Source organism: Dermacentor silvarum, chromosome 1 (genome assembly GCF_013339745.2).
Source record: "Dermacentor silvarum isolate Dsil-2018 chromosome 1, BIME_Dsil_1.4, whole genome shotgun sequence".
NCBI lineage: Eukaryota > Metazoa > Arthropoda > Arachnida > Ixodida > Ixodidae > Dermacentor > Dermacentor silvarum.
In genome coordinates this window covers 451945308-451968991 of record NC_051154.1, presented here as the reverse complement: position 1 = coordinate 451968991, position 23684 = coordinate 451945308, and the positions used below count along the sequence as shown (strand labels likewise).

At 45.8% G+C, this 23684-nt stretch overlaps 1 protein-coding gene across 3 annotated transcripts in view; it reads left to right on the top strand.

Annotated features, from left to right (window-relative positions):
• The window catches only part of LOC119437764 (scoloptoxin SSD14), a 121827-nt gene that overhangs the window by 7460 nt on the left and 90683 nt on the right, over window positions 1-23684 (top strand). Inside the window, exon 1 of one of the 3 annotated variants that reach the window (XM_037704736.2) lies at window positions 18658-18841. The exons of the other annotated variants lie outside the window; for them this stretch is intronic. The gene's annotated coding sequence lies outside the window, so the exon portion shown is untranslated. Of the gene's footprint in view, window positions 1-18657; window positions 18842-23684 lie in introns of those variants that run through there. 3 annotated transcript variants of the gene reach the window in all.

Genomic DNA, 23684 nt, shown 5'->3' with positions numbered 1-23684 from the left:
CCGAGGTGTCTCTTGCCGGAGGTATTTTACAGCAGCACGCAAGGGCAGCAAGCTCTGCCGCCATTGATGTTGTCAGGTGTGACAGTTTGAACTTGACTGTGGTTTTCGTAGCCGGAATGACAACGGCACCTGAAGAGCTGGTAGATGAGGCCGAACCATTGGTATAGATGTACATTCGGTCCCCGTAGGTTTCATTCATTAATAGCAGCGTCATCTGTTTCAGAACTATTTTCGGGTGATTGGCCTTCGTTACTCCTGGAATACTGAGACGCACCTGATGCTGTTGCAGGCACCATAAAGGGAATGAAGGCCTTGCTGCTGGGGTGTATGCTGATGGAAGACAATCTGGATTGGTGACGATAACTTCAGAAAACGTGGAACGAGGTCTCTGCGAATACAAGAACGCCAAGTGATGATCAGGGACGCGGGAAAGATTACGGATATGCGCCCTGAGACAATCCACTGCAACGTATGTTTGGATCGGATGATCTTTGGCGAGGACGATTGTTGCAGGTGTTGACGCACCGCAAGTGCGCAATGCTTGGCCCTATGAGCTCTCCAATGAGCGAACATTTGACTTACACGTATTGAAGAACGTTGGAAGGCTGTATCGTAGATTTCCTAGAAATAGAGCTTTTCTCTAGTTTTTTTTTCTATAAATAGAACTTTTCTTGTTGCTGAAAGATGTCACGCGCATGTGCGATTGTTTATCCCAAATGATAACTCGTGAAAGTGTGCAAGACATACACTGCGCACATATACTATTGCGCCATCTTTCGCGTCGCCACTTCACATTACGGGTGCAAGTGAAACTTTTTTTCTCTCGATATATTGAAAACAAAGGGGTTGAAATATTTGATTTACAGGCTCTGAAGGTTGGCTGCATCGTTGTGGGCTTTCACACATGACTCCGTCCACAACATAGCACGACTGTGTTTGGTCTGACGAAACGCCAGCTGCATTCAACCTGTATCGCGCAGCAAGCGTTGTGCGATGAGCTGTCTTAAATTTGTGTGGCTGAGGAAAACAGCGTTGCATCACAGGCAGTCGTGGTTGCTCGTGGAGAATGTAAGATATTTCGCCAGTCTACAAAGCCACATTTCAACGCTTTCACGCTTCCGACAGTGCAGAGACATAAATCATCGTGTGTGTGGCAAGCCTCTACATCATATAGAGAAGTATATTTCAAAAACGTACACTTCAAATAACTGGAAGGACATAAGGACGCAACGTACTAACATAAAGTGTAGCTTGCTACATAAGAGAAAGTTCCGCTTTCGCGGATGACGTCGTACCCGATATTAACGGCAACTGTTGTTTCAGTGGCTCACCAGCCGTAGTGGAGATATTCGAATTATATTATCCCGCGTATTTTTTTCTTCCTTTTCTTGTTTATTTTTGTTGGCGTGCTCTGAATGCTTCAAACACGAGAATTTTTGCATTCTTGGTCCATATAAACGTGGTCGCCGCCACGGGCCAGTGAATCGAATCCACGAGCTGCTGCTCAGGAGCCATACGTTCGTAACTAGAGGCACCGCGACTGTTATTGTATCTTAAGGTAAAGAGTTTACGATAGCCTAACATTTTATTTGCACTTCAAGGACTGTGTGCATTTGACTTAAAATATGTAGTAACTCTTCTTGGGCCCTTAGTTCTTAGACGATCATCCACTCACTCGAGCGTTCATCTTAAAGTTTATGCTCATAATATATTTTTTTCTAAGTCATATTTTCATGCGTCCGCCGGATAAATGTTGGTTATTATTTGAGAAAACAAATAGCAAACTTCCAGTTTTTTAGTCCCTGCCATGAACTTCAACACTGGTGTATCAGTCGATGTAGTAGTAGTAGTAAACATTTATTCCATGAAGGGGGTTGAAGGGTGAGTGGGTGGGGACCTCAGTCCAGGGCTCCACTGTACTTAGCGGCTTGCCGGGCTTGGTCGAGGAGAGCCAGTTGGCTCTCCCGTTCCGTGCTAGCAAGCACGCAACCGGGTGGGACGTCACAGATTTCGAAGTATTTTCTCGTGGGCTGTTCTGGCTCAGGGAAAGTTCCCGCAACTTGCTGGGTTGAATCTTTTGCTGGGTTTAACAACGTAACGTCGTGGTTCTTTACCGATAATCACTTAACTATGCCGTAGTATACACCATCAAAAAGACGTGAAGTCACGGTGTGCTGATGAGGGAGCTCTAAGGTGGCGTCGCCACCTGTCCTTCGTTTTCGTGCCTTATCTTGCTTACCAAGGCAATGGAGGAAATGGGCCAAAATGAAGACGGACACGTAAGACTAGATGACGGGACAGGTGCTCCCTGTAGTCTCCTATGGCTGGTTTTCGATGTGGGCGGTCTTCAATTGACAGCGTCATTGATCTTGCAACCTCTATACAGAAACAAAAAGCTATGAAGAGTCTCTCAGTGGCACTCTTCTTAGATGTAAAAGGTGCCTACGACAACGTAACCCAAGAAGCCATTCCCCAAGCTCTTGAGGCTGCAGAACTTGGAGGCCACGTCTTTAGATGAATTAGGAGCTATCTCTCAAGTAGATCGCTGTTTTTTCTTACAGAAGATGGCCCGACAAATAGATATATTTCCAGTCGTGGTTTCCCACAAGGCCGACTCGTTGAGCCCGACTCTTTTCAACCTCGTTCTAGTGGGGCTCACCGAAACGCTACCACAGACGGCTAATGTCTCGCTCTACGCCGACGATACAGAAAGCGGCAACCCTGACAGCGGCATATCTTCGCCGACAAGGTCTGACAATATCTACAGAAAAATGTGCACTAGTGGCACTTACACGGAAACCGATGTCTTTCTACTCGGTGCGCATCGATGGCCAGTCAGTTGAGTATAAGAGAACTCGTAGGTTCTTAGGTGTTATTGTGGATCGGGACCTCACCCGGAGTCCCCACGTAGCCTAAATGAAGAAAAACCTCATCTGTATTAAGAATATGTTTAAATTTATAGCTGGAAAATTATGGGGACCATCCGTGCGCTCGATGTTACAGCTATACAAGACCTTCTTTCCCGGATTTCTTCGATACAGTCTTCCAGTCTTGTCCAACACATGCAAGACTAATCTCGTTGCACTATAGAGCGTACAAGTCCAAGCACTTCGGACTTGTATTGGCCTTCCCGATATGTTTTCGACAGCTGCAAGGATTGTCATTGCACAGGAGCATCCAATCACCCCCCATATCGTCGTTGAGATGCTAAGAGCGCCAGTGGCGCACCACCCGGGGGGGGGGGGGAGGTGATTCGGGGGTTGGACCCCCCCCCCCCCTTGCGGCCGACTTAACCCCCCCTTTCGTTTAATCCCTTGTCTTTCCTTACGCATTTGAGTGCTGCAACTAAGATGTAAGACGCGAAATCGTCTGCACACTCGCACAAAGCGCATTTTTTTTGATAATTTCCCGTGATGAAATCGAAATTAGTGCTGTTTATATGGTATTGGCTAACTGTCGACCCCCCCCTGGCAGAGATCCTGGGTGCGCTACTGAAGAGCGCACATTCGACATCTTTCACGGCTATCATCCCACAATTTAGCTGGTTTCCCAGTACGACGACCACAGGCGACATTATGTGGTATTGCGACGAGATGCCTTGACACGAGTCTAATTTTGACGACATACATATTTACATGGACGGTTCCAGAAATTCCAGCAGCTCTACTGGAGCAGTGGTTGTTCCATAGAACGCTCTACTACATGAGGTCCACAGTGACCGCTTACATGTTTACACCAATGGGTCGGTCATGCGCTCCAGTTCAGCAGCTGCAGTATTTGTCCCAGCAAAATCTACACTGATAAAATTCCGGACATCACACTTGACATCGACGACGGCTGTCGAACTGTGTGCCGCAATGAAATTTATCGATCAGGAACCACCCCAGAAATGGTCTATCTTCTCCGATTCCAAGGCCGCCCTCCAGCGTTTGCTCTCTGCACTACGCCGTGGACCCCACGAACGACTTGTCGCGGACACACGTGAAATTTACAATCTGGCAGTTGACAAAGGAAATGACATCGTCTTTCAATGGCTGTCAAGTCACTGTAGTATCTTTGGAAACGAGCAAGCAGACGCAGCCGCTCGATCTTCACATACCAGTGCCGATTGCGTCGCTATCCCTATGTCCAGAACAGACGCAGCACGAAAGCTCCGTGCGCTTGCTCGCGAGCTTACGTTAGCCCACTGGAATTCAACGGACTTTAAAAACCAGCACCTCTGTTCCCTGGATCCTAATCTGAAACTCCGCCTTCCACATGGCTTACCCCGACGGTAGGTAACCCTCATTTGTCGCCTAAGACTTGGAGTAGCTTTTACCAACGCGTACTCCTACCTTATCGGAATGGCCACACGTCCAGATTGTGAAACTTGCGGGTGCAAAGAGACGATAGCACATCTTCTGTGTGATTGTCGTTGTTTTAGTGCACAAAGGAAAGTTCTCAGAACCACGCTCGACAAGATAGACAGCCGTCCCTTTACGGAGAATTCTTGGTCCCTGGTCCCAGCCGACGTCGGAACGAACTGCTTTAAAGGCGCTACTACGCTTTTTAAAAGAAACAGAGCTTCGCTGTTCGACCATCTTCACGGAGTTGAAGGGGTGGTGATTTTTTTTTCTTCTCACTCCTTCTTATCGATTCTTCCCCTTTCACCAAGCATAGGGTAGCCAACCGGGCACGCCCTTGGTTAACCTCCCTACATTTTCTTTCTCTCTGTCACTTTATAATGGTAAGAGTTAAAAGATTAACATTTGTGTATATGCCACTGGTGCCATGTGTCTGAACCACCGCTACTGCGATTCCCACGGTTCGTCTTGCGGCTCTGCCTCGCGCGCGTTATCGCGGGGTTATCGAGTGGGACTTCTGCAGGCCATTGTGACGAGAACAATGTTATCCTCGGGCGCATGAAATACAGGAGCAAGCTCACTCCGCGCGCATTGTGCACGGAGTGATGATATTTTCAGTCTTTTATTCCCGAAACGACTCTCTCCCCCCTCCCCATTGAGCACTTGGCCTTCTGAACGAGTTTCGCAAGCCGCTTCCGCGTTTCAGCTATCTAGTCGAGTAGCTTGATAGCGTGCTGTAACGTATTTGCTTGCAGCACCGACGTGACAAGGGAGCAATATTTGCTCTCGCCTTGAAGTTCAAGGGTTCAAGTTCAAGGCAGCTTTTATTGACGCATATACTGAAGGTGACATAAATAGAGTTGCACCGATAGCCTAGTTGGCATAGTGCCTGTTCCAAAACAGAATTCATATTAGGTCAGACCTGGAAATGCGAAAGATTGCGCTAATGCAAAAGAAAACGGTAGATCCCGAGCGACAACCAGTAATCATATGCCATGCAATTTCAAGAACATACAAAAATATTGTAGAACGTTTTGTACACGATATAACTGAAGCTTACAGCCTAAACGTGGAGAACCTCTCCGGTAGCGCAGAACACTTTCGATGGCTGGTCGAAACATGTCGCTTGGGAGCCTTGCTGTACTCGTTTTTTTTTTTAATTTTGTAGACAGGTAGTGTATATCTCTTACGAGATCTCGTACGCAAGTAGCAAATTGGAGTAGTTGATCTGCATTTACGCACCCACTGAACCGGCCGTTGTGCATGACTTACAGCAAGCTATTCGTGAAGCAAATGCTCTGTCCGGCGTCATCAGCTGGCGGCACAGCGATAACATAAAGCACCGCCGATGCCAGCGAAGTTCTGTAGTGGCCGGTTTGCTACCAAGCCGGATTTTGTGCTTTCTTTTCGCATTAAGCGGCTCGCCGCATTTAAAGGTCAACTTGCAACGAAACTTCACTTCGGCTAAATTGATCCTAAACGACGAAGTAGTTTATTGATTGGCAATTGAAGAGAGGTCAGCCGGAAAATGGAGCATGTGGTCTGCTACTCTATTCAAGGGAAGCAGAAGACGGGAAGTAAGAGGGTCACAATGGGAGTTGATGATGGAAGAAACGAGGCGGAAGAACACATCGGCGTAAGTGTTACCATCACAAGCACGAGTCCTAAACGAGTAGTGTATATAAGCTGTTGAATCAATCTTGGCAACGTTGCAGGGCTGGTAATTGTCTAATTGGCTGAACAACAGCATTTGTATATCGACAAATCAGAGGCCGCGTTGTACCTGGTGGTTAACGGATGTGACGCATCTCCCCACCACATCGTCCTCTGAGATTTCCAATGCGCCACGCGGGCACCTCCTAATCTCGGAGGTCCATGCAGTGCAGTGCTGGTTCACCATACATTCTGGGTTTTGCGTCATTTTCAGCGAGCAGTGGTGGCGACGTTTATATTTCGGGTTTTGTTACCGAAATAATTAATTTTTGCAAGCTTTATGTTACGCATTCACTCACATTTCAAGCGTAAAAATTTCCAAAGAAACTGCTCTCATACTTGAAGCAAGGCTTTCTTTTTCTTCCCGGTTTTCTTTCTTTTATTTTTACGCGGTTCGAAAGACTGCTGCAGTTGGCCTTGAAGGGGATGCGATTTTCATTGTTTAAGAACTCCAGGTGCGCAGGATTATCAGAAGCCTGCCACGCTTGCTTATTACACGTGAGAGAGCGTGCGTCTCGGCGGAGTATGAGCAGTATACGTGCGATTATAAAACGTGAAGTATTGTCAGGACGGTACGTATACTCCAAGGCCCATAATGCCCCAAAAAACCTCTTCAGCCAGAATAGTTCCTAACAGAAAATGTCACCCAATCCTTACGCTGGAATATTATTAGCGAATGCGGTCAACCAATGACAAAGCGTCGACCAATGACGAAATAGAAGGTTTGTGAATCCGCTCCCAAAAAGCGTAAAGAAGTGTAGGCAGCAGCATTGTACTCGGGCGCTATACCGTAAAATGATTCCAAACTGTTTTGATTCCGAACTCCTGACGTGAAATTTACGTAACCACCGACGCAAGCATCGGTCGGTAACCCGCAGCGTTGTCTGAACAACCCAATGAAACTCTCCTCGTTTATAGGATGTCACCTTTGTTCGCTTTCAAAACCAATAACATTGTCTACACTCAGCGGTTTTTCTTATCTAATTGGCTGACAAGAGGCGAGGAACACGCTCTAGTGGAGAGGGTTTCGATGGGGCCGAGCCAGCACAGTGAAAATAGATAACCGCATGAAGAGGGTGTTGCCGGCTTCTCCGACTGGTCTGCTTCGCCTTACTTAGCTTGCGGTGGCTGGTCGAAAATCGCGGCGGCGTGCAACGGAAGGTTAAGAATGCTGCTAAAATGGATCCTCAGCAAGGAAGAGTTGGCAGAGCGATGTCGTATGCATGCCGAAAGGGCTCGATAACGTTTTACTGCCACGCAAAAAGGTTTATCGTGCGCAAATAAATACATGCTCACCGGCAGGTGCGAGTAGCGAGGGCCTGAGCGATCGGCGGGCAGCCATCTTCTATTCCTTTCGGAACGGAGCAGTCTGTGGCTATTCAGAAAAATTTTCAGTTTTGTTCGGCATAATAATGCATTTTTTTCGCGAACACGTCACTTTGACGTGGTAAGGTTTCGCGTTTTTGTGAGATCACGAGACAGAAAGGCGAAGTGGGCGTAGCCAGAAAACATTGGACCAATAGCAGAAAGCTAATGGTGAAAAGGCGTCGAATCAGGAATTTTTCTTTTTCATTTGTGTGGTTTAAGCATGCATAATCAGCGTGTACACGTTGTATCAGATGGGGAGTTATCGCGGTTTTCGTGACGTTGCGTGACAGAGAGGCGAAGTTGGGAGTGGCCCGAAAATGTTTTGACGAATCGTGGAGGCACATTGCAGAAATTGGAATCAAAACAGTTTGGAATCATTTTACGTTATAGCGCCCCTGTGCATTTACGTCGGCGTCCTCGAAGAAGCCGTGTTTACCTTTTCGAGAATAGAAGACTGGAGAAAATTGCGCAGTGGGAAATAGTCGCGTGGGCGAAACAAACAGCTCGGTCAGAAAGCGACACACTGTGGAAATGACACATGCGACGGAGTGTAGTACATTGCTACACGCGATAACTCTGCCAGCGTGTGATGATGAAGTGGTCCAGGGATGCTCGACAGCTAAACTTTCACGCGACAGATGTACGTATAGGCATATTGTGAATACTGACGGGGTCATATGAGTGCGCACTGCGCATTTTCTTGAGAATACATAGTCCATGTATATGATTTTGCCCTGGTGTTATTGAACTAAACGTCGCATGCCAAGCGCGCATGTGTTGTTGTTGTGCCTTTCTTTATCGCTTTATTGGTTTGAATAAAGAAGTTGATAGTTCACTACACAACATTTTGCCCGTCTTTCCTCGTGTCTTTCCTCGTGTCAAATATTTCTTGTCAGAAAAAATGTGACTGACGGTAGAATAATTCAGTGAAGTTGCTTTAAACCTTTAGGGGCTTATGCGTGGACATCGGAGTGTGTGTGTCCCCGAAGTGCTTACCAAGAATACGATTCCGTGAACAACGTTTCCCATTTTCGAAATTGTTTTTCTGGTGGTGCATTGTACTTTTTTTGCTTAGTAGTGTTGCTCAGGTGGCGGAATAAGGACAAAAGAAACGATGTGGACAGGCCTGTCCACATAGTCGTTGGCGTCCGTTCCGTCCACACCACCCTTATTCCGCTCCCCGACACTATATACGTACATGATGCACCAACTGGCCCAGCAGTCAACGTATCTGCACCTTTTTGTTTCGTATTTCCTCCCAGTAGCAACTAAAATAGATGATACATGCTTCATTGTTCCGGCTTGTCTATACTGCGAACATCTGGAAACTTATTTGGTTATTCACCATTTGCAGGGCATTTGCGCATGGGGCACTGGCTACATTAAATGTTTGACTTGCCTGACGAATGACTAACAACCAACACGTGGTAATGCTACGACCTGTTAATGACATTCCATACATATCACAACACGAAGATGAAAATACTTTCGTGAATTATACAAATTGCAAACACCTGCACAACCAACATTCATATTGTCCCGTTGGTGATGACCCGCTTGAGTCCGTGACGGACGCTGTTAGGTCTCTTGGATAACTGCGGCTTCCTCAATAAACATAGAAAGAGCGCAACTTCTGCTGCTGTTGTTTGTTAAGGATTGTTGTTTGTTAAGGACTGAAGCACCGCCTAAGTAACTTTAGCGCCAATAAAACCCGATTCAACAGACTAACTTAATATTTTTGGTTACTAGCTAAGCATACTAATCCTACATTCGACTGATCCAATACCGCGCTATGACTCGGATTGCAACGATGCGGAGCCCGTTCTTGATCGAAACCAGAGAAAGCGTGATCAAGCCCAACGTGCAGCCGCTCGCCAGAGCTATCGGAGGCCGGAACAGGAAACACGTCACCGAGTCTTCTGTCGCAAACAAACCAGGCGCGCATGCTCAGAGGCACCGCCGCGGCAGACGCCACGCCAACAACGGAAGCTTCAGGGGCCACGTGACCGGAACTCCGCCAGATCTCGGTCGCGCTCATATAGGTTCGAAGGTGAGAGCGCCAGCAGAGGCGCTTGAAAATGACCAGCAGAATGTACCATAGGGTGTATGCGAGAAAGCTTGAGACCACTACAAGCGAAAAGCTAAAGCTACCGGTCACGTGTAAACTCAATTCATTTGTGAATTAAGCCCCCAGGAGCCGAATTTGCAAAGCTTTTCGTTCGCAAGCGCTGTTTGCCACTGACTAGCCGCCTTCGCTGGGAATATGTCCAGTATCATGATTGGATGGAATTTTCTCTTACGTACAGTCGTAGCCGTAAGAGCTTTTTGCGAATACGAACACCCCAGTCATTTCGCTCGATTCTGTTCCTTCCGCGTCGTCCACCGTTCACGACTGGCCGATCCCAGGTGATAACATGTGCGGATACACACAGAATTGCCGCGCGACGGGACGCTCGAGGCACTTTGCGTGTATTCGCAAGCTTCTTTCACGCTCGGAAAAACCCTGTGATGTAGCGAGTATTGAGCAACAGAACGCTGTATCGGGAGTACTTCATGTTGTTGTACAATTTTTTCATTGACACTTTTAATCATATTTGAGAAGTTTATTAATGAATTAGGACTACTTATGTAATTAGGCGGAATGCAAAAAATAATCTGAGTATCTCCAAGTGACGGCAAACAACATTACCTTGGTTCTCTCCAGCTACGCGGCATTTGCATATTTTTAAATGTTGGTGCATTATAGTTGGGACACCCTGTATACTGTTGCCGCGACACGCGCTACTCACCTGATTTAGGCCCGCATTCGCAAAAAGGCTCCTACGCTTGAAATGTTCGTAAAAAACAAATTACTGCCAATGCTGATGCTGGACATATCATTACCGAAGCCGGCCACGCAGCGGCAAAGAACACTTACGAGTGAAAACCATTGCGAATTCGGCCCCTGTTATCCACCGTCTTTCACTGAAGATTACACTGAGTTCAGGATAACGTGCTTAATGAAATACTTTCGATTTTGTAATTTTTGAAGCCAACAGCGGCTCGGAAAGGGATTAACATTTAAAATAGGGTTTGTAGTTTTGATATACAACTTCTTTAGTCGATCGGTGATCTGTGCGACGCTCTCAAAATAGTACAAATTTTGATGATATACCTATAGTTACCACGTAAATATTAACGTACCTAGTATGCTATGCAAAATATCCCCCTATTCTTTCAAACTTTCGTTCTGATCCGACTCTAAGTTACCTTACAGTAACCACCAAAAAGAATGCAGTGGGTATTATCTGCGAATAGTAAGACTTCGGTGATATTTTAACATGCACACAATTAAGGACAGATATTTATCATTTCACCTGCACACGATGCGCGACATGAGTGGCATTCCTGAACAGTTTAATTTCGGTTCGAATGCTAATGATTGTTATTATTATGATGATGATCTCTTACTTCACTTGCCTCTTATTGCTGACTCTTCTTATGTTCCTTTTTTTCCGTTGCGGACGCTTTCCACGTTAGTGTCATAAAAGAAAGAAAAAGAAAGGGACACACGTGCATATAGATCTATCGTAGTTTAATGGCCATGAAACGTAAACAAGTGAATGACATTACGTAGCCAACAGGAAGCCATATAGCAAGCAGCAGCCAGTAGTGAGGAAAGAGGTGGCGGGGAGAGGGTAGGTTGCGAAGCACTTTGCAAGTGAAAAAGATTTAGTACTAGTTTCCGACTCGCCGCCTCGCTCACCGCCCCCGCCAGCTGCGGTGACATGACCTTGAACACGGCGTCGCAGCGTACATAGCAGGGTTCGACGAAAACGCTTTCGCCGAGGGAAATACATGTTGCAGCAAGTGAAACAGACACTAGTAAAAATGAAAAGTGGGTGGCGGACAATACATGGTGCAGTTCCTGCACATGCAGAGTTGGACGCTTTTATTTGACTTTATGTTATTCCCCATATGGCTTGCGGCAAATCCTCTCGAATAAAAAAAAAAAAAAAAAAAAGAGGGGGGAGAGAAAGCCGCAAAAATTGATGTTAGCGGCTCCGTACGCAGTCTCTCTGTGGTACGTTATAGTTGACGTAAGGGCGTTGCAGCGAGCACCCGCGCCAAGTTTGCTTCTAGCCGTGACGGTATAACGGCAAAGGTAAGGCTGTGACGGCAGTTCACGTACCATTTCAATACGTGGTATACAAATACAAGGTTTTCGTGAATACAGGACCAGTGGCCGAATCCCCGAAAACCTTGCGTTCATAAAAGCTGCATTGCTGTTAACCAGCCGCCTTCTCTGATATGTTCCCCGTCACTACTGGCTCTTACAATCGCATCTAGCGTAAAGAAGTTTTTGTGAGTGCGGTCCCAGGCGTTCTTTCACTGCATAATTGCATCCTACGCTACAACGGCGGAAAGGAACCAATGCGTTTAAAATTGAAATGCGAAGCGTATACTTTATTGCAGTTGTTGAGCGTGTCGTAAAGAGTCCCAGCATAATTGCGACTCCTCTGTGAGCTATCGCGTGTATTTATAGAGGACGTTTGAAGTAGAGGTAACAAACTTCTGCCTCATCTTACCCCTCTCAAGCCTTCGGGTACCATTTTGTGGATATTATATTTATTTTCCATCTCACATCGTTCCTAAGTGCTATTGAAAGGGTGAAGGCGAAAGGAAGAACGCTGCTCGAAGCGCTGCATGTGTGCGCGCAAAGCAAGAGATGCATCGCGCCAGAAATAAATTGCTGTTGACGCCGCGAGTTATAATTACTCGTGCTCGGCCATACTCCGAAAAACTGCGATTGCACACGTGACAGAGGTCAGGTCACCATGACGCAACTCCACGCTTTGCCAAGGTGTTCTCTCTTAATTTGCTTCACGTTTCTCTTGTACACCGTGCCTAATTAACGTTAATAGATCAAACTACGTAGTTACGTAATAAGCTCGAACAGGGTCGAATAGAACGAAGTATTGTGGCTATTTTAGTTGGACAAAGATCTCTATAGCATCGGTAGTGGCTTAATGCCTGCGGCACTGTTTTGCTGAAAACGAGGTTGGCGGCTTCAATTACTGACTGCGATGGACGCGTTCATAAATAACGCGCACGTTCGCGAATTTTGATGCACTTTAAGGGACGCCAAAGATAAACACCGGATCAATTTCGATTTACAAAGTACTCTTTGGAAACGTCTTTTTTTTTTGTTAATATTAAGACAAGTGCTTGATTACTAAAAGAGAAAATGAAGGTTAACGTCTTTATATTTTAAAAAAATTTTGCGATGGTACCGAACGCCAGCGTGACATCCAAGATGTCAAAGTATTTTCTCGTATTTCTGCCGTTGCAGCCCAGAAAAATGCTTTAGATACTGGCTAAGTTCAGTGATTGTTTCATTTAGAATGCAATTTTTGACGTTTAGGGATGGAAAAAAAAATGAGCTAGATCCGAGCAGTCATCTTCAAAATTCAGGGCGTGTTGGTAGGGGAATTTGAAAGGAGACGTTAGGGGGTCTCCAGCCTTTTGTTCTGGCGTCTTTTGCGGTTTGACAAGCCTTTTAAGACGATAAAAGTGGCTTTATTGGCATTGTACAAGAGGGAGAGCTAGATAAATGGAAGGCAGGGATATTAACCAGTCAAGAGTCCGGTTGGCTACCCTATGCTGGGGGAAGGGAAAAGGGGAAGAGAAAGAAGGGACAGAGAGAGAGCGAGAGGGTTATAGAGACGTGCACGGACTTCTGGCTCGCAGAAGCCAGAAGTCTTCAGAAAGCGCAAAAGAGCCTTCACTGCCTTCTGATCCGATCATCGGTGGGGAGGGTGTTCTAGTATTGTCTCTTCACTCAGACGACGATCATCTAGTTTCCTGAATGCGTTGAATATAGACTGTATTTGTGCTTCAAACTGAGGACAGCGGCACAATCGGTGATCAATGTTACCCTCGCAGCCGCAAGCCTCACACGCAGGAGTGCCAGTCATTCCAATTACTGTTGAATAAGCTTTTGTGAAGGCAACTCCCAAAAACAACCGACACGAAAAATAAGGTAACTTACCGTAATGCCGTTCTGCTTACTTTTATATTTAATGCGCTTTTAAGCTGTCCTAGATTGTAAAATTAACGCGGAACCCTTCATCATCACGAATCTCTCATAGCTCAGGCATCGCTCATGATTTCAAACACCCTCATCAATCCGGAGAAAAACATCACTCCGTCCATACGGATATTTTGCTCGCGTCGAGTAATTGATAGGTTCTTGCTTGATGGAGCTTATAGAGACATGGAACCACAAATTCAATAGGTAATGTGGTGGCTTGAATGACCGTGATGCGAAACAAACAACGCGGTATATTGGGTGACAGTCAGCATATTATCTCGACCTATTAGAGTCGCCAGCCTCGAACTTGGACATGTAACATCACTAAAGCTGGAAGACGATGAATGCAATAACAATGAGGAAAATAATGAATTGAAGGATGCGAAAAGAAAAAAAGAAGAAAAATTCCGCCGAGTATGCACGCGGGAAACGAAGGACGTGAAAACACTCCGCGAGGAGGTTGTTTATAACTTGGCAGACTACACTTTTCCGAGTTAATGAGTGTCACAGTTTATGCGTTAATTAGTATAGCGGCTCTCACACAAGCAGGGGTGATCGATCAAGCCAACTCGGTGAGATCATCGCCTGGGAAGCAGAATGTGGAAACTTATTTGGCTAGCATCGGCTGTCGAGAGAAGCGCACTGTCGTAACGAGGAGCTTGTGTCCTGACAGTGCGAGAGGTGTCCTCAAAGCCTTTGATTTTTTTTTTTGTGTGCGTGACTATTATTACAGTGGCACCAAAGCTTTGGCTAATCGGTAGACGTGCTAAATAAGACGATGATTTAGTTAGATGTGTTTTTATAGCACTCGTGCGGTGTTTTCTCGTGCTCACAACTTGTAGAAATTAGCCTCAATCAGCGCTATTCTAGCGAAAAAAAAAGAAAAAAAAGGAAAACAATCATTTTGCAATTAATTCATTTTGCTACATCCAATGCATTGTTGTTCCTGTGACTTTAAGAAATGAAGTAGCCAGTCTCTTTCCATAATATTCATGCATCGTCTGAGACATATCTGCATACGAAAGAATACGTTTTCATTTACACATTTTTTCATGTGAGACGTATTTGTAAGAATTGCATGTGCATTTCTACAGTTCTCTGTGAATTTCCAAGAAGTTCTCTAACGGACCCTGACTCAGCCAGGATGCGCTCGAAGCAGGGACTTGTTGGCATTGACATGTCAGCGATTAAATAGCAGATTCTTAAGCGCGATGTATGCAAAGCGCCGTAGCGCATCGGAAGCGGCGCATGATGCAACAGCCTGCGCTCTGGTGGCGCTATCTCGAGGCTCTCGACATCAAGTGCGGCAGCCGTGAGTCCTCCCTGAACGCACTACCCAATATTCTAGTACACTATAGTATTGTGAAAGTTGTTGCGGCACAAAAGGTATAGTGCGCACGCACTCTTTCATCTACACACAAAAAACTGTCGGCGCTTGTTTGGCGCAAACACCATGGTTATTCGCTGTTTTGGTAGGGGCGCAAGGTACGGCAGGGTCCAAGAAGCAGACGGCCTTACAAGTGTGTTTTATTAGAATCACAACCAAAATAAATCTTCTTCACACTCGACTGCTTTTGTTGGCGATTTCTCTTTACTTCAACGCTTCTCGCTCAATCTACGGTCTGGTCTCAATGTCATATCATTTCATTTCCCTTCATTGATGGTGCATACCCATTGCGAGGGATCGGCCAAAATACAGATGGTATTAGCAAAAGAGGTTGTATTATTACTAAAAATCATGAGCCATTCCACTCTGTGAAGGTGGATGGCCAGCAAAGCTGTTTAGCACACGACACAGAGGTGACACAGAATTTTGAACAAAGATACGAACACATTTATTGTCTTGATAGGTGGTCATCGTGACGATAGGTCTCGTATCACCTCAGTTATTAAATGCATCCGTTATGTAAGACAATGAATGGCTCATACCATCTTAAGCAATGGCTCATACCCCCATAAATAAATAAATAAATAAATAAATAAATAAATAAATAAATAAATAAATAAATAAATAAATAAATAAATAAATAAATAAATAAATAAATAAATAAATAAATAAATAAATAAATAAATAAATAAATAAATAAATAAATTTATCGCGGCCTCCCTATTATGACGACAGAACAGAAGTGAAATTCTACGCTGGAATGATGAGCGCCGACGGAGCCAGCTGCGTAAGAAAACGACGCCGACGAACGCGCGAGCAGTGAGTGCATTCTCGCGGTTGCATCGAGGGGCGCCAACGAGCTAGCTATGAAAAAAGACGACGACGCTCGATCCATTGCAGATGATGGTAGTTTTTGTTGACGGACACGGACAATGCACGGAAGCCTAGCCATAAACAGCTTCGCTGTAAAAATAAAATGAACAACGTTCCTTGGAGTACCATGTCACATAAACGTAATAGACATTCTGTTACCTGTTCTTGTTTTAAAAGCGTAAGCATTTCGATCTATGCCTACCAAACGAGGAAACCTGTCCGTTCATCACGTAAGACGAACACGATGGCTCATACCCCCATAAGCAAGCAAAACGTGCAATGGCTCATACCCACGTGAGGCAGGCACTACAAGCGCTCGCCAAAGTGGAGCGAACAGTGCATACATTCATTGAAATGACCCATACAACACACAGAACAACATACGTTTCGATAAAAACCAATCTCAAAATAAGTTCAAACCCTTTTCGGCACATTTCCCAATAGGTTGCGAGAATTGTCAGCTTTTCGATGAAATATTTTCTCGTATGTAGTGACAGAGGCTACATGTGTTATTCTTTCAAACACGACTTCATTCCAGTGCCTAACACGAGGGTCACAAGGCACACTTTTGATCATGATCGATCCCGATCTGGATCTAATTGTTTTGGTAGCGATTGGCTTCTTTGCTCAATCTGCGGAAGGGAGCCAATGGCGGTCCAATATTATGATCCAGATCGGGCTTGATCACGATCAAAAGTGGTCGCGTGACCCCAGTATTAGACAAATTGAAGCATTCTGCGAGAGAACTAGTCGGCAAACACACTTCACAACGATCTGGAAAAATCGTGTCCTATGGAAGATGTATGATGCCCCTGTGTCCACTAAAACATAGTCTCGGTGTTCACACGTGCCCTGCGCGGCCCTGCACATAAAGGTAATTTCGAAATACCTGGGCTGTATCAGTTGCGCTGGCATCTGTGATCACGGTCGCGCGTTGGTTCACTGCAGGTACCGCAATACTCGAGGGCCACGCTTCTGCTTTGACATTTGGTTATTAGCACCCGGAGCTGCACCCGATTCAATAAATTTTGCATGATTGAGCTGTTGAGTTGCGTCGGAAGCTTATAGAGTAACCACCGCATATCCACCAACCCCGGACACGCGTCGGCGGGCCGCCGGCGCCTGGTTCTAAGCATTAACCGACATGTACGTACGCGCCTGCTTTCGCTAAATGAAGTAACCCTCAACCGCGAAAGGTAATAGAGATCAGACTCAATTGACGACTACAGTCTCATGTGCCCCGCAATAACAATGAAAAATACCGCTGACAGGTCTTGACGAAGCAGACGCGATTGCCGCCGCTTCACGCGAGCACGTGAAACATGTAACAAGCCAAGCGGCACAAGGCAAGCGAAGCGGAAGAAAACACTCGAAATAATGCTCGGCAAAGATCACGCAACCGAAGTGCGGCCGGCCTGCTCTCGCAGAGGCTCACAGTCCAAAATGGCGGCATAACATGTTCTGACGCTAGACGTCGCCCGTGTCGGACAATGGCGCTACTCAAACGTCGGTTTGTGAAAAGTCCTATACCACAGTGACTGGGAATCCACTGAAATGTGACGTGGTGGCCGTTCTCGTGCGCTAAAGTGTATAGCTCGGCAGTTTGAAGCGCCAACACTCTGTAAGCGCTTTCTTTCAATACCATTCTAAGTAGTTGCTTAGCCGATTTGGTATGTACCAAAATTGGCATAGTATGTAAGGAGTGTACGAAGAACATAAATGACAAGTCATGACATGAATATCATGACATGCGTGTCATGTAGGTCATGAAACAGCCGCCTACGTCTTGGTGCTCTCATGGCCGTTTCGTTAACTTGGTAGACTCCGCGCACACTGCTCCGCTTAAGATCGATTCCCACAGGGCGTGGAATCTGCCTTTTTTTTTCTCTCTCTCTCTCGCTCTCTTTCCAGTTCTTTCCAACCCCTGAAACCCCCACCTCAGTGCAGGAAACTTGCCTCTGGCTAACCTACCGGCTTTTTCTCTCTCGCTCTCTCACACTCTCTCTCACTCTCTGGACATACGATTAACCGCGATAGTTTAACCGCGCGCACGTGCACTATGGGGCTGCAGGTATCAGGCATTTCGCATAGAGCAGTCAGGAAGGCCTCCTTACCGTTTAGGGGGAAAGCTTTAACTCCGGTCAGAACAGCCAGAACGCATTCAATGGACCACCTCTTGGATGATAAATAAGTGATACGTGGTGATCCATTCAGGATTTCTCGCCGATAACAACCCTCGCTTGCTTTCTCGTGACGTCATAACACTAGGATCGAAGAATACGCCAGCAGTTCAAACTTGCTTGCCTTAAAGGAGGTGAATGTAGTTATCCGGCCTCCTTTCATATTTATTTCTCAAAGGTTGCCAATAAGGAACTGGCTGCGGGGCTCCGTCTTAAAGAGAAATTGCTCAAGACACACATGTTTTAGTCTTCTGTCAAGGTTTCAGCCGAATGCGACGTGCAGCGCGCGCAGTCCTACCTACTATGCAGATGTGGGAGAAAAAAGATAATGAGCTCGAAGCGCGGTATCTGTAAGAAACATTTTGTATCCCTTGAATACGATCGCGCATGGCGATGAGCAGCAGACGTAGAAAAAAAAAAAAAAAGAACGGCTCGCGGCGCTTGCGAGAGAGAGAGAGCGTCATGCTTGTAATGATGAGTGCATGCACGAGGCTGGTGATTGCAGCAAAACAACGTGTGGCAATTTCCACGACATGCCATAAGGTTGCGCTTCGATGAGCATGCACGACTAGTATATGGACGAGGAGGTAAGGTCAAAAGTAATGAAGTTAGAATGCTATGAAAAAAAGCAATTGAAACAAAACCGATTCTTCTCATCGACCCTCACATGACCAACTGCGTATCTTCGTCCCGTGTTATGAAGTAGGTATTAAAGAAAAAGAGAGCGTGTGCAGAGCTGTCGCCTCGTCCGTTCAGTGTCGGTTCGAGGGTGTGTGGGGTGTGTTCTGGACTGGTCAACATCGATATAAAAGCAGCGCCACTGCCTAAATGCACGCACTGCACTTAGGGAAAGCGTATCGCCTGCACTGAAGAAGGGAGTCGAGTGTCCATCGGAGTCTGGTCGGTGAGTTCTCGATTTTTTTTTCTAATCGAAAGCGACGGCGACGTTCTTGCTTCATGGCCGATGTGGATAATACTGAGATGAGTGGGATATACGGTATATAGCTTTCGGAAGTCAATTTAATTGCGTTAAAAGAACATTGGGCTCCCAGAGAGGGCGTGCGGGTTATAGAGGCGTTATGAAATGAACTGAATGTACATCGCCGTATTTGTGAGCAAAAAATACAGAACATTAAATAAGAGCGCAAAGACGGACAAGGAACGAAAAACTTTACGAGTTATACACCAGCTTTCTGTTCGTGTATTACTACACGTATACTTTGCGCCTGACATGGAGGATTATTTCATTTCTCGTAACTCAGAAACTAGATCGAAAAGAAAAGCGTCAGTTTGTTCATTCTTCAGTATGGTCTTTTATATTTTCTTTATACTTTCAGGCATGCATTATGTTACCGCCTGTAATATCTTAGCGACTGTCTTTTTTGTGTATATTATGAACATGCACTAAGAGGAACTTGTAGTGTACCGTTGTTTTTCTTTTTTGCCAGCGACGAGACCTCGGACTTTTTTCGTTGCATTCTTTCTTAATGCGACCTGCCGTGATTTCTTTTGCTGTTCCTTCTGCCACGATCTATACTTTGTCGTTGCGTTACTTGAGTCTCCGCTTAATCTGTCATCTTTTTCTTTCTTATTTTTTTTCCTATCTTAAGTTTCTACGATTCTGTCCCCTCATTCCCGAATAGTAGACCCTTCCGGTGGCGGTTGGCAGCCTTCTCTGTCTCTTCTTTTCTACTTTGCCTATTCTGTATATTTTAAAACGAAATCATCACTACCATCTTCAATGTGTCATCATCATTATAATATCAGCAGAAATCCCCCTCTCTCCCCGTCCCTCCATAACCTCTTCTATATTTACGGAGGTTTTAACCTATAGGGGGCTCTATTTGAAATGTTCTGCTTTATGGGCTTATTGTGTTTTCGATAAATGAACAATTGGAGGACGCTTAAGCTTCGCCTTTAAGAGTAGAACGCGATAGCGCTATGGGGACCCGTTCGTATCGCAACGCGCAGCTGTAGGTATGGCAGAAATGCTGGAAAAGGGGTTTGTGTTTGATTTTACTCGTAGCAGAATTAGGTTTTCTCGTACATTCAAATTACAATCAGACGCCGATTGGTAAACAGTCCGACGGCGAATCGGACGCCGAATGATTAAAGTCGTACTTTACCATTTTCCTGATGGATTTCACTGTGAGAAGTTCAATTTTTGTTCACCAAAACCTTGCACCACGTGCAGGGCCTGCGCGGTCGGGGGTTGGGGATGATTTTCTTCGCCACCCGCATCTCACGCCGACGCCGGTTGTCGATGCCGGATTTTATGCGATACAGGGCCCCTAACGCTCTCGCGTTAATAAGTCGAATCTAAATTTGTTGCGTCGAGGAGAACACTAAACTGGCCATTACAGTTTTTCACTTAACGGAACCACAAGTGCATAAGAACATGTGCCCCCGAAATGTGCGGTACGCTTTGTAAATGGCCTCGGATCTCTTTGTCTACAACTAAAAGTGTGCGCATACGTTACAACTATCTTGCCGGGTGGTGTTGACGTTACCTCGAGTATGCGAGAAATGTGCATGAACATCTTGCGGCGTTGGTGCACTCGCAGTATCCCAGTCAATCCCATGTCCCATTAATATCCATGAGATGTTCTTGGTGGGACCGGAGACACATCTATGAGACGTTCTTTGTTTACCAAATTAGTCCGCGTTGATGAACACAAAGACACAGTGGTGTTTTGCCCTGGGACCGGCCTTTATGAACACCACCTGCCTTTATCACGAACCTTTCGGTTGGACTGAAACGTCCGCAACCAAAGCGTCTAAGTAAATATGTTGTTGTTTTCAACTGGGCACAACACACACACACACACACACACACACACACACACACACACACACACACACACACACACACACACACACACACACACACACACACACACACACACACACACACACACACACACACACACACGCACACGCACACGCACACGCACACGCACACGCACGCACGCACGCACGCACGCACGCACACACACACACACACACACACACACACACACACACACACACACACACACACACACACACACACATAGTGCTAGAAATTATTCCTTCCCGGCGCGCAAGAGACAGAGGGAGAGAGAGAAGCAAGAAGGAAAGGCAGGGAGATTAGCCAAGTCGGCTACCTTACATGTGGGGCAGTGGAATGGGCGAAATAAAGATAACAAGGAAGTAGGAGGGAAGACGAAAGAGTCTTTGTGCGCGCACTCGCCGATGAAAGTTCACTCACGTAGATGTTCGCTCGTGGTGAATGTTCACTCACAAGCGCTCATGTAGTCATCTATACTGTCAGAGTCTGTAATCTGTCTGCTTGCTGTATGCCTTGTGCAAGGGGGCCCGAATCTTTGTCGAGTGGAAAAATTTCAACTTTTTGTTCGGACCTTGCTCCATTCTTGTGCGAATAAACTGAATTGACTTGAGTAATCCGGTTGTCTTCAAAAAGCGCATTGGCGCTTTGGTGGCCTAGTGCATACTAGAGGTCTGCGGATAGGGTCCCAGGATCTTAGATTCCGAAGCTACGATGGCTTGAAAATTTTGAAAATATATAGCTTAATAAGTAACGCCACAAGAACTTAGCCACAAGCCCGAATATTGAAAAATCCACATACTGTGCAGTGCCACGCATTGTGCTCAACTAGCTGTAGTAACTGAGCACCCTCTTGTGATTTTTGTCAGAAACTGTGGTCTCTGAAACTGTGGTCTCTACCACTATGCGGACGGTCACAAACGGGGTGGCCGTGTGCTTCCAGTGCGGCATCACGAGACTTAGACGCGTGGTGGGACGCAACAACTCTGGTGTGACTGTCTGGCGCAACGACGAGGGGCCATTGTTTTGCTTCCGTCGGTGCGCGGGCGCTTTGTGCGAGAAGCGAGACCTGTCACCTGGGCCGTAATTTGCGACGCTCGTATTTTGTACTTCTCTGTCACGCTTTGCAAGCTAGACAAGCGCAAACAAAACATCAAGCAAGTAAGGCATCCGGCGGGCGATAAGATGGTCGCTTTCGAAAAGGCGGTCCAAGGTCAAAGTGCCGACGTGGGAGAAATTCCAAGAATCGTCCGCTTCCCGCGGCGTCGTGATAGACTTCCTAAGTACACAGAGTTCGTAAATAGCATTAAATAATCTGTGGGCGTTGGATCGCATCCATAGGGTAAAGGTAGTGATTTGGGCTGGTTGGTACATCTTGGCTAAAGGGGGTTGAGAGCAGGAAAATACGAGGACAAAACAAGGCACATTGGACGCAAAATAGGATAGATTTGTTGGACTTATAAATTGAGATATCCCTCCACTATGTTATCGCAATTCTTCGTTTTCGTGCTTCCTATGCTGGTCATTCGATGTTCAGAATACAGATGAGGTCAAATCATCTGATGCAACTGATAACTGATGAGGCGTTCTTGCCTCTGCCGACGTGGCTTTGTTTTCGTTTTGCGTTGGTCTTCTTTTTTCTCACACGTAAGAACTCAGACTTCTATGAAGGCCTGGAGCCAACTTGCCTTGCTATCTTTCCTGCATCTTTTTACATGCTCTACCTTGTTACCTTTAGCGAAGTATGCATCTCCTTATTAGCCTTGAAGGAGCACTTCAGCAGCTAATCAAGGCTGGTTAATTTGCTGGTGCTAATCTTCAATCAGTCAATCAAGGTAATTTATAACCACACGGGAATAATAATATTATCTGGAAGAATATCGTTCGAACGAATATAAATCAGGCGCACCAGCGCCACCACCTCTAACATTCTTGCCAGAGTTATGCAACGAAAACAACCGCAACAACTACAACAATGATCTGAAGTACAGCGCCCTGAAATTTACCAGTTGTGACACTTGTAAACAGGGCTTCTGAAAAACCCCAAAGTAAACAATGCAACAATGTCACGCATAGAGCTGTGAACTAATACTACCAAATTTTCGGCTTCAAATACTCTAACGAATGCAGTTTGTGGAATCGTGGAATTGTGATACTTTCTTTTTGGTGCAGAGTTATGACCTTGTAAACATCCTGCTCATTATTCCTTTAGGTGATCAGTTTTCGGCGATTTTTGTAAAAAACACCGAGGCTCTCAATTAAAGTTCGACTTCCTGCAATTGGTAGAATTTCGCTTTTTCTCTCAAATGCACCCAAATTTCATTAAAATTAGTTCAGCAGTTGTTTGAAGAGAGCATTTCCGTTTTTCAGATGTGTTTGGGTAGGAAAATCGGACACGGGAGCCTTGAGCTAATAGCTCCCTCTCACGTCATATCAGGAGGCACGGGGAATAGGTTCAGAAAGAGAGAGACAGATATAGACTTTTTTTCTGAACGATTAATAGTCCAAGTCGTCAGTTTGGAAGTTCAGCTTGATCCCCGGTCGTGGGGTTCAGTCCACATGTCTAGGTCAGTTGGCGAGTATATGTGGGCTTCCAGCATCTGCCGTAGTGTAGCCAGCACTTTAATGATCTGAAAACGAAGCTTGTTTGAGTTCACGAGGTAGCAGGAGTAGGAGATCGCACACCGTTCGCTGTATCCGACGCCGAAACATCACTTCAGGAACTGAGACGCAGATTATCAGAGACCACGTGGTTTGATGAGCGGAGAAACTCATCTTTCTTGCACACTATTGGCCCTTATTGCGGGTTTCACCAAACTTCAAGACAGAACAGAATTTAAACACACCCTTACATCATTTACACCTCGGTGTGGCACACAAACCCAGTTTTTTAGGGCGCATACCGAAAAGACCCTTTTCA